Here is a 10,358-nt window from a genome sequence, read left to right as displayed (position 1 = left end):
AGTTTTATTTACATTTGCTTAAGGGTATATTTAGTAATGAGTAACTTTTCAAGTAGCCAGAGGTAAAGGTTTATATACCAGCTTAACAACAGCAACAAAAAAGAGGGGTAGTTTAGGGCTTAGTGGGCAAGTATGGAAGTTTCTACTGTGATTTTTGGGTGCTAGTGGGCAGCACAAGAATTTTCACACTTCCCAGTGTTAAGTGTCAGTCTTTTCCTACTCTGGAAATGCCCTCAGAAAAGGAGGGCCAATTGCAACTATATTTTTGGGAGGCTCTGCTTAAGTTTAGGCAATGTTTCTTACTATTGCCACTGAGCAGATGCTTTTAGTTTAAAGTAAATTTCATATCATTTTGGTGGGCTATTAATTTCTTCATCAGCATTTGCCTGGAACTGAGTACCCTCATGTGTTAGAACCAGAGGTTCTCAAATTTTGGTGTTTATCATAATCACCTGGACACCTAATTCTAGAGGCCCAGGTTTATAGGTATGGGATAGAGCTGGGAAGGGGGCGGTGGTTCTTAGTACTTTAACCAAATTTCCCAGGTGATTCTGTTACCACCAAAGTGTGTATTACACTAACTGGGAGGCTGGTAAAACACAGAATCCTGGGCCCCATCTCCAGAGTTTTTGATTAGTAAGTCTGGCAGGCAACATAAGAATTTCCACTTCTAACAAGTTCCCAGATGCTGCTAATGCTGCTGGTCAGGATCATTTTTGAAAATCACTGGTCAATTCATAGAAACCACCTAGAAGGGTCACTATTCTTAGGTGTATTGTATTAGCCGTAATTGAGTTCTTGATTTTGCACCTTGATGCATACTGTGGAGGAGAGAGAACATGGATGCAAGGTAGCTTTCATTTACCTAATCTTTCTGCTCTACCTGCCTAGCTCCTTAGTGCCACTGTCTTGTTAATTTCTAAAATATCAGGAAAATTTCTAAAATATCACTTTAATTTGGATTTTTGTTTTTGGAATTTTTTAGCTGAATGAAACGGACTTGTTGAGGAGGAAAATTCTTTACGTTTTAAGGTTTTTCTGGCTAGTCTAAAAATTAGATTGACATGAGACAGATTAACAGGAGAAAATCACATTTAATTATGTACACTACAGGGAATCCACATAAACATAAAAGATTCCAAAAACAGGCAAAATGAGTTGTATATGTCATTCTGGACTAAGGAGAAAGGGGTAGGGTACAAAGGGAAGGAAGACAATTGAAAATGAACACAGTAAATGTCTGATAAACAAATGTTTACTGGGCCATCTAGAAACAATGGGACATAGAGAGGAATTCCAACAAACAGACTTTTCCAGGATCCTCCCTGTCTACCATACCTAGATTATATTATACTGTAGTTATCTATGGTGATGGCTCCATTTCTGCAGCAGGTCATCTGTCTAAATTATTTTGGAAAGTTAGGAGGGGAGGTAAGAAATAAGAACTTCTTGAGTCTTCTATTTCTCAAGAATAATCAGCCTAAATTAATCCTCATTCTAAAGAGACATATTTTGGGGTGTCAAATTTTCTCCCCTGCAGATTGAGTAATGTGAAAATAAAACTCTTATCATTTTAAAGATCAGTGGGTGGGTGGTGATGCCACTAGTGTCTTAATCTTCAACACTTCAACAGCATCTCCTTGGATATGTCCCTGTTCTAAGTTCAACTCACTGTTCAACCCAGTGGGGTGTGTGTGTGTGTGTGTGTTTTAATCTGCCTTCTAGGAGTGAACAGTTAACATTAACACCATTAATTTAAAGTTAATCTAAGTCCAAGTTCATTTAAACATATGCAAGCAGCCTTCTAAAAACTTAGGTTAATGACAAGGAATACTGGTGTGCTGGGCGAGTGCTGGCCCCCATGGATCTGGCATTACTTTCCGGAACTGCGCTCCTCTGCCATACTGCCTTCCACTTCGGGAGGCAACCTGGGTCCCAGTGTCCTATCAAGTCTTAAGAATTCTCCGAACCACTTTCCTTTCATTCTCTTTCCTAATAGTTACTGGAAGCATTGCTTTCAAAGGCAGTTCTTGCCTAAGGTCAGACTTGAGTAACCTTTTTATCCCTGAGGCCCTAGCAGTGTATTTGCTCCTGTTGGGTGGAAGACTTGGGGAAGAATGCTTCACAGCTTAGAAAACCCCTAGAGTCTCTTTATTATTTGATCTTCAGGACAAAGGTCCTGAGGTCCATGGGACAGATGGCCTTATTGTTCCCCTTTAATAAAGAAAGGGAATTGAAATAAACTTTTTATTCATTATTGATGACATGCTTTATCCTGGATCACTTGCAGTTAGTTAGATTTTCAGGTGGCCCATTGTTTCTTCCAGGAAGCATGGTGCCAGGGAAAGAGGTTCTGGAATCTTAATCCCTGACCCTGACACTTCCTGGCTACCTGAATTGAACTTTCTCAGAGCCCATTTCCTTATGTGGAAATGGAAATAGAAATGGTATAGACCTCATTTCTACAAGGTAATTGATGTAAGGCATTTAACCCATGCCTTGGGACATGATAATCATTTAGTAAATATTGACTATCTTTACAGATAAACAGACTCCCATAGCACAGGCAGAGCAAAGATAGAGACCTTTTGATTCTAGTCCAGTTCTCTTTCCACGATGCCATATTGATTCTTCTGTGGAAATAGAACAATTAAGTGTGGTGAGGAAGGTAGGGAAGAGAAGGGTATAGAACCAGAGAAAGATTGAGGGCAGAGGGAAAGCAAGCCAAAAAGCACAAAGCAGTTCATTTGATGTTAGAGGATTGGGGTCCTAGCTCTCCCATTTTTGGATTAAGGACATAGATCCCACATACTTCTGTTATCCTTGGTGTTATGTTGTGTGTAATTTACTGTTCAACCCAGACAGTGGTGTGTGTGTGTGTGTGTGCGTGTGTGTGTGTGTGTGTGTGTATGTGTGAGTTTTAATCTGCCTTCTAGGAGTGAGCAGTTAACATTAATACTGTGAGCAGAAATAATAAGTATATTCCTAAATTCTTCAATTATTCCTTGAATTGCTCCAACTATGTTATATCTAATTGCATTAAAGGATTTTAAAATCAGTATAAAGGTTATTAGAAGTGATTTTTCATTGGTTAAAATGGGTAGTGCTTAAAGTATGTCAATTGGTAAGATATATTGTCAGGTACTTCTGTGCTTTCATGAGTGAGGGATAGGAACATGGAGAGTTCACAGATCTGTACCAGCTCAAGTGGCACCCTACTCCTAGGTTTCTGATTTGGTTCTGTATTTTCCTCTTTGGCAGAAGATTTAGGGTTTGATCTTGCTTGGACTGCCATCTGGTCCTCCTGAAATATGGCTCATCCACATGCAGTGGGTCAGAAACGTAGTTTTCTGGGTGTCCAAGATGAGGAGCAGAACCGTAAATGTTGTGAGCACTGAGGACATGAGCCCATTCGGAGTTATTTTTCCTTGTTTTAGCTGAGGAAACAGGTTCATGAAGGCCAGGTCACTTGCCCAAGATCACAGAGCTACTAAATAGCAAAGCTAAGATTTAAACTTGAAATTTGATTGGAGAGATGATAAATCTAGGTGAAATAAAGGTAAACAGTGTCAGATGGACTTCAGTTAATTAAGTTGCATGGTATGGAACATAGCAAACTTTCTCAAAGTACATTCAGAAACCCACCTCAGAATTACTTGGGGTTTTTGTTAAAACACATTCTTCTGGGCCTACTGAGTCAGAATCTGACAGTGGAGCCTAGAAGTCTGCGTTTTTACACACATACCAGGGGAATCTTATTTATACTAACTTTGAAAGCTGTTCCCCTTTGGTGTTCACAGCACCCTTTGGAGAGTCTGGGCACCTTGCTCATAGACAGATTTGGGCCTAACTGGGACCAAGTGAGATCATTGGTGTTCGAGGGCTTTGAAAGAGTGTGCATACATCAGACTTTGATTTGATTTTCATGGAAGGGCCCAGACCAGGAAAATAAATGTGCACATTGGGCCAGAACTGGCAGCAGCTGGACCTAATGAGCAAATATCCAAGAAAACTGTTGTGGGCTTTGTTCAAACTTGCCCTTTTCTGATGTCACTTGTGCTTCAAAGATCCCTGAGTCCAAGTAGAAGAAATAACATAATCTTTAGCAAGTTACTGATTTTAGTTTACAAAGGTTTTTTTTGTTTTGTTTTTAATGAAAATTGCTTGCTGAGGGAATGGAAGCTAACTCCAGAGGAACCTTCCTGAGTAGGAAGAGAGCTCTTAGAGAGGCTGCTCTTTGCTCAGTTGCTCTCTGTCATGATCTCGCTCCACATCTACTATTTTTTTTTTAAAGATTTGTTTATTTATTTTAGTGGGAAGGAGGGGCAGAGGGAGAGGAGAGAGAGAGGATCTCAAGCAGGCTCCTCATCAGTGTGGTGCCTGATGTGGGGCTTGATCCCACGACCATGAGATCATGACCTGAGTGGAAATCAAGAGTTGGGGGCTTAACTGACTGAGCCATCCCAGTGCCCCTCACATCTGCTATTTTTTGAATATCATTTTAGAAAGATATATCTTATTCAACTTTCTAGAGGATACTAGAAAATTACTAATTTGAACAATATATGAATTAGAAGTCAAATTCAATAACAGACTCTTAACTCCCAACTCTTTCCATCCCTAGGTTACAGATTTCAGGAGGATTCCATTATATTGCCATTTTTTCCCTGCCACTTAGAGTGCTGGGCTTGTTACTGATGTCACATCTTCCTAATAGACCTCACTAAAAATGAAAGGAAACCTTAATAAACCTCAATAAAACTGTGCGGAAGAAAGGAACCATAAAGATCAGTACATGTACAACCTATTCACTTAATCTTCTTGGTATCATGGCAAATTTTGCCTCTAGGCCAAATACTCCAAAAATTGAGTGGACCTCATTTCCATGCTGTTAAGAAGACTCAATGAGAGGGCTGTTTGGAAAAGGGTCTTCTTGACTTCTTAAGACCTATCTGGCTGTTTTTGTTGAATTTGTTCCTGGACTTTGACACCCTAACAATGAACATTTTCTTCCAGTCACGGAGGCAAGAAGTGTTACTAATCAGAGAGCACCCCCTCCAGAATAAAGCCTCTATTGTGAAGGAAAAACTGAAGCTTAGTCTTAAAATATACGTGTTGCTTTATCTTCCTGTGTCTGAATCTTGTTATGTAATGGTGCTCTTTGGACAGCAAGCAATGAAGTTTTGTTTTGTTTTGTTTTGTTTTGTTTGTAAATGATTGTCAATGTGTGGAGAAAAAAATTAAATAATTATATTTTATTATATTGGATTATATATTATATATTATAGTATGTATTATAATATTCTAATATTATATATTGTATTATAATTGTAATATAAGATTATAATATTACACATTTATAATTATATATTGTATTATATATATAATATAATAATATTATATTATATATTGTGTTATATTTGTAATATAATATTATATATTTATAATTATAATTATATATTGTAATATAATATTATAATATAATACATACTATAATATATAATATATAGATTATATTATATTATATTGAAACAATAGAAACTAACATTTATTGATTACTATGTGCTAAGAAACTGTCCTATGCATTCTTTATGTACCAGCATTACACTACAAGGTGAGTACTGTGTTATCTCCTTTTTATAGATGAGACACTAAGGCTAGGAGAATTAACCAAGGTCACATATTTGGTGAGTTCACACATCTGATGAGATCATGCATCCAGTGAGTGCTGGGGATGGGACTTGAACTCAGGTCTTAAGCACTGTGCTCAACTTTTAGACCAAGGCATTAGCAGCTTGAGGCTGATGAAAAAATTTGACCAAGTTGTTATTGCCATAGTAGCAAATAGTATGTGAGGAAGACAATAATGCTGTAAAAGTTTTCAGAAGTACATTTATCATTATCTTTCATTATTATAATGTTGTGGGCTAAATACAATGGTGAATATGTTGATAGGCTGACTATAGATAACATTCAAATTACTATGTTGGCTCAGATTATCTCTGGCTAAAATTAAAATAAGAATATAAATCTGTCTTATAGATATATATTTTTGATTATAAGATTATAAATTTATGATATCAAGAAAAATTTGAGTTAAAAGATAAAGCTCCTAAAATATCATCTCTTTAATGAAACAGCTATTTTGGCATTTGTGTATACCTTCCTATTCCTATTATGGGCATAATATGACTTTTACCTAGCTGGGATTATAGTATTTTTTTTTAATAAAAATTTTCTTTGGAAGCTAATATTATTTAATTGTTAAAAGACCAGGCTCTAGGGGCGCCTGGGTGGCTCAGTGGGTTAAAGCCTCTGCCTTCAGCGCCGATCATGATCCTAGGGTCCTGGGATGGAGCCCCGCATTGGGCTCTCTGATCAGCAGGGAGCCTGCTTCTCCGCCCCCCCCCCCACCGTCTCTCTGCTTGCCTCTCTGCCTGCTTGTCATCTCTGTCTGTCAAATAAATAAATAAAATCTTAAAAAGAAAAAAAAAAAAAGACCAGGCTCTAGAGTGAGACAAATGGGGAGTGAGAATCCTGGTTCTCCCCTTATGAACTGTGTGGTCCTTGGCAAGTTACTTAAACTCTTTGAAGCTCAGATTCCTTATCTGTAAAATGGGGAGGCAAACAATTGGCTTTACTGGGTTGTTCTGTGGGTTTAAGGGTATAAAGCAAAGCTCTTAGCATGGTGTAAGGCACAGAGTCACTACTCAATGGACATTAGCTATTATTTTTATTATTAGATGTTGATGAAAAATTATTCTGCTACTTGTTAAAATAAAATAGAAGGATTTTATTCAGGACTCTTGCAATAAGAATATTACAATACAATAATACAATATTACAATTGCAATAGGAATATTACAATAGAGAAAGCATTCACTCCCAACTCTGGGTACAGCAAAGATAAATGGAGATTTAGAGCTAACTAGCAGAGTCAGTGGGTCAGTGACTAGAAATTACTAACTTTTACCAAATTACTACAAGGAGACATCAGGGGTAAGAGGATTTTTGTTACACTGACCTAACAGGATTCTTGCTAAAGGCAGGAGAGAGATCTGGACATCAAAGAGAGGCATAAGGGGCGCTTGGGTGGCTCAGTGGTTGAAGCTTCTGCCTTCGGCTCAGGTCATGATCCCAGGGTCCTGGGATCGAGCCCTGCATCGGGCTCTCTGCTCGGCGGGGAGCCTGCCTCCTCCTCTCTCTCTCTGCCTGCCTCTCTGCCTACTTGTGATCTCTGTCAAATAAACAAAAATCTTAAAAAAAAAAAAAAGAAAGGCATAAAGAACTTGATCAGATATCAAGAGTGATCAGCTATTAAATGTCGGGGGGTTCTTGCTAAAAATGCACTCTGCAGGCCTGACAAGGACAGGAGGAACAGGCAAAGTCAAGGGTGAGACCTTATTGAGATAGAGACTCAGAAAACCTAACTAAAGTTTGGTCAAAAAGTAGGTCTTTGACAATGTATGATTTTATTAGTAGGAGTGATGCATTTTTAGTACAACTTCCTTAGATCAATACTAAGCAGCAGTCAGTGCTTAAGAAAAGAAAAAAGCAGTGCTTTTGAAAGGAAATCAGTCAGAACTAGGATTAACTCCTGCTTTGTATCAGCCTTGCTGGGTGCCTCTCAGCTTTTCTCCTAGATGGGTGCCTATGCCACAGAAATGGTGATTCCAGCTGGGAGCCACAGGGCTCATGGTGAGAGCTTCTAGACTGAGTGAAACAATACAGGGCCTGAGGGGCTGGTGTCAGGCTTTGCTCCTAAGGTGCTTGAGCTCATTAGAGGCCCAGAGCATTGGTCTTTTGGAGCTTCTACCCAGGTCATTCTGCCCTGAGAGGGGGCGGTAACATTTTCAAAATTCTTGTCCTTCTGACCCTTGGGCGAAGTGTGTTGGCCAGGAGAATAAGGCATGGGTGGGGGTTTAAGGCTAGCTCCCATCTGTGGTTCTGCTCTCAGTCTCTAGACTCTCACAAGTCAGTAGTAGCCCCTCTGTTCCCACCCCCCAACCCTGGGGTCACTCCTTCCGCAGCTCTTCATCATCAGCGGGTCCTTCTCACTCATTCCCTCACTCCGCCTGTCCTGATTTACAGACGTGTGTTCTGAGTCTATCATAGTGTGACTTGACCCCCCCAAATATTTTTTTTCCAAAGAATATGTATAGCCCCCCACCCTAAGCCTGAACCTTACCCCGTCTCCTGCCTTGTTCCTGATGAGTGTCCCTGAGACTGTCTGTCATCCCAAGCCCACTTTCCCTTTACACTTTGAAGAAAATATAAGCTGGGTGAGGGTCAGGAATGGGTGGGAGCCGAGAGATGAGGCTAGATGATTAAATTGTTCATGCTACTTAGTCACGCTTAGTTAAAAAACACCTGGTCACTTCAATACAGCCACATCAAAATGTCACCTGGTTTCTCAGGAGTGAGTAACCACTTGGCCATATCCCTCTAGGGTTCTATTTTGAGTTTCCTGGAGGAGCAGGGCAGGGATGTCTCTACATCTCTCCCTCCCTTCCAGGCTCTCTCTCCTTATTTCCAGGGAATGCCCAAGGGTTCTTCTCACCCCTACCCCTGAATATAAATGTCCAGGCCATTCCCAAGCACACTCTGAGCCTCTGCATCCCGACAGGAGGGAGAAAGAAAAGGAAGAAAGGAGGGGGGTTCTGGGGGGGATCTCTTGAACTTAGATCAAAGATACTCAGTGTGTCCTGCCAGCAACGCCCAGGCCCCCGTGTCCATTATCAGCGCCTGTCAGTGTATCTGTCTGTGCATGCCCTGAAGAACTCCTGGCTCCGATCCCTGGTATATCAGGTCACATCACAACCAAAGGCTGTGGGAGTGGAGCCTTTGGACCCAGCACTGCAGGGGATGTGGCAGGGAGGGGTGTGGCCAACACCACTCACTGGCCTTACCCGCTCGCCCCTACCACCGTCTTTTAGAAGTCTCAGATCCTTTCCCTAAGAGCAGTCCCTGCCTAAATCAGGGAAAAGCTGTTCTGCTGGGATTTTCACCTACCACATGACCTTGGAGATGACTAACCTGTAAATCAGTCATCAAGACTTTTTGCTCTTTCCGCTCTGTCACTTTTTCCACAGCCGCACTAATTGTGGGCTCCCCAGGGAGAAGGAAAGGAGGCATGTCCTTGGTGCTCCTGCCTCTCCCCAGCCTCCTGCCTTTCGCTTTGTTATCATTAGTCCTGGGTTTCAGGCTCCCCTGGGTACAGAAAAAGGAGAGGGAAAGAGGGCCAGTTAAGTAGGGGCCCTGGATCTCTGCTTCCAGACCCACACTGCTTCTCAAGCTGTCTTGGAATGGAAAGAAATGATAAGGCGAGTCCTTTTTTTTTTTATTTTTTATTTTTGGGGTGGAGGCTGTAGAAGGAAAGGGAGAGGGAGAATCCTAAGCAGGCTCCCTGCCAAGCTCAGAGCCCCAGGTGGGGCTCGGTCCTTGGACCCTGAGATCATGACATGAGTAGAAATCAAGAGTCAGAGGCTTAACTGACTGAGCTACCCAGGTGCCCCAGGAGAGTCCTCTTTATCCCCTTTAAGAAAATTTCTCAAAAAAATATTTTTTTAAAAGTGGCTTCCTTGGACATACAGACTTTGAAGGGCCTAGGAAAAAAGTAACATGTGTACTATTAATATTTTTTTTGTTACATCTATCAAAAAAATCTCAGTCGGGTAAGCCTCTGCCTTTGGCTCAGGTCATGATCCCAGGGTCCTGGGATCGAATCCCACATTGGGCTTCTTGCTCAGCATGGGAACCTGCTTCTCCCTCTGCCTGCTTTTCCTTCTGTCTACTGCTTCCCCTGTTGTGCTCTCTCTGTTTGACAAATAAAAAATCTAAAAAAAAACAAAACAAAACTCAAGTTGCAGAAAATTTAGAATATTACTTTTTCTACTGTTATACTTCATAAAACAATTTTACTTAATTTTTTACATGCATTTTTATCATTAGTATCATTGTGTTCTCTAAAGCCATTTTTGGGGTCATTTGACATTTTTCACAGCACATCATCTTCCCTCATGTCCAAGTTTGTAAAACAGAACTCTTTGAACCTGTAAATAGTGCTGTCACTGGAAATTTGACAAGGCAGGCACTGACTGAAGTTTAGGTTTCAGTCACTCGGATTTATGTCTTTCCCCTTTTTGTGAAGTCTGAGTTCTATTCCACTGGGAAGGAGAGGCTGGAGAACTCAACTGTCAATCCTTCTTTACTGAGGGCTAACTTTGTGCATGCATGAACAAAATCCTTGTTCAATATTAGGGCATTCACAGCATTAATTAATATTTATAGCTGCTGGGACCAAAAACATCATCTGATAGTGGATAATAATTTCTTTCTTTCTTTCTTTTTTTTTTTTT

The sequence above is a fragment of the Mustela putorius genome, unplaced genomic scaffold, assembly GCF_011764305.1.
Source record: "Mustela putorius furo isolate JIRA1106 unplaced genomic scaffold, ASM1176430v1.1 tig00003845_pilon_pilon_pilon, whole genome shotgun sequence".
Lineage (NCBI taxonomy): Eukaryota > Metazoa > Chordata > Mammalia > Carnivora > Mustelidae > Mustela > Mustela putorius.
The sequence above is the reverse complement of the archived record's forward strand: the minus strand, read 5'-3'. Positions refer to the sequence as shown.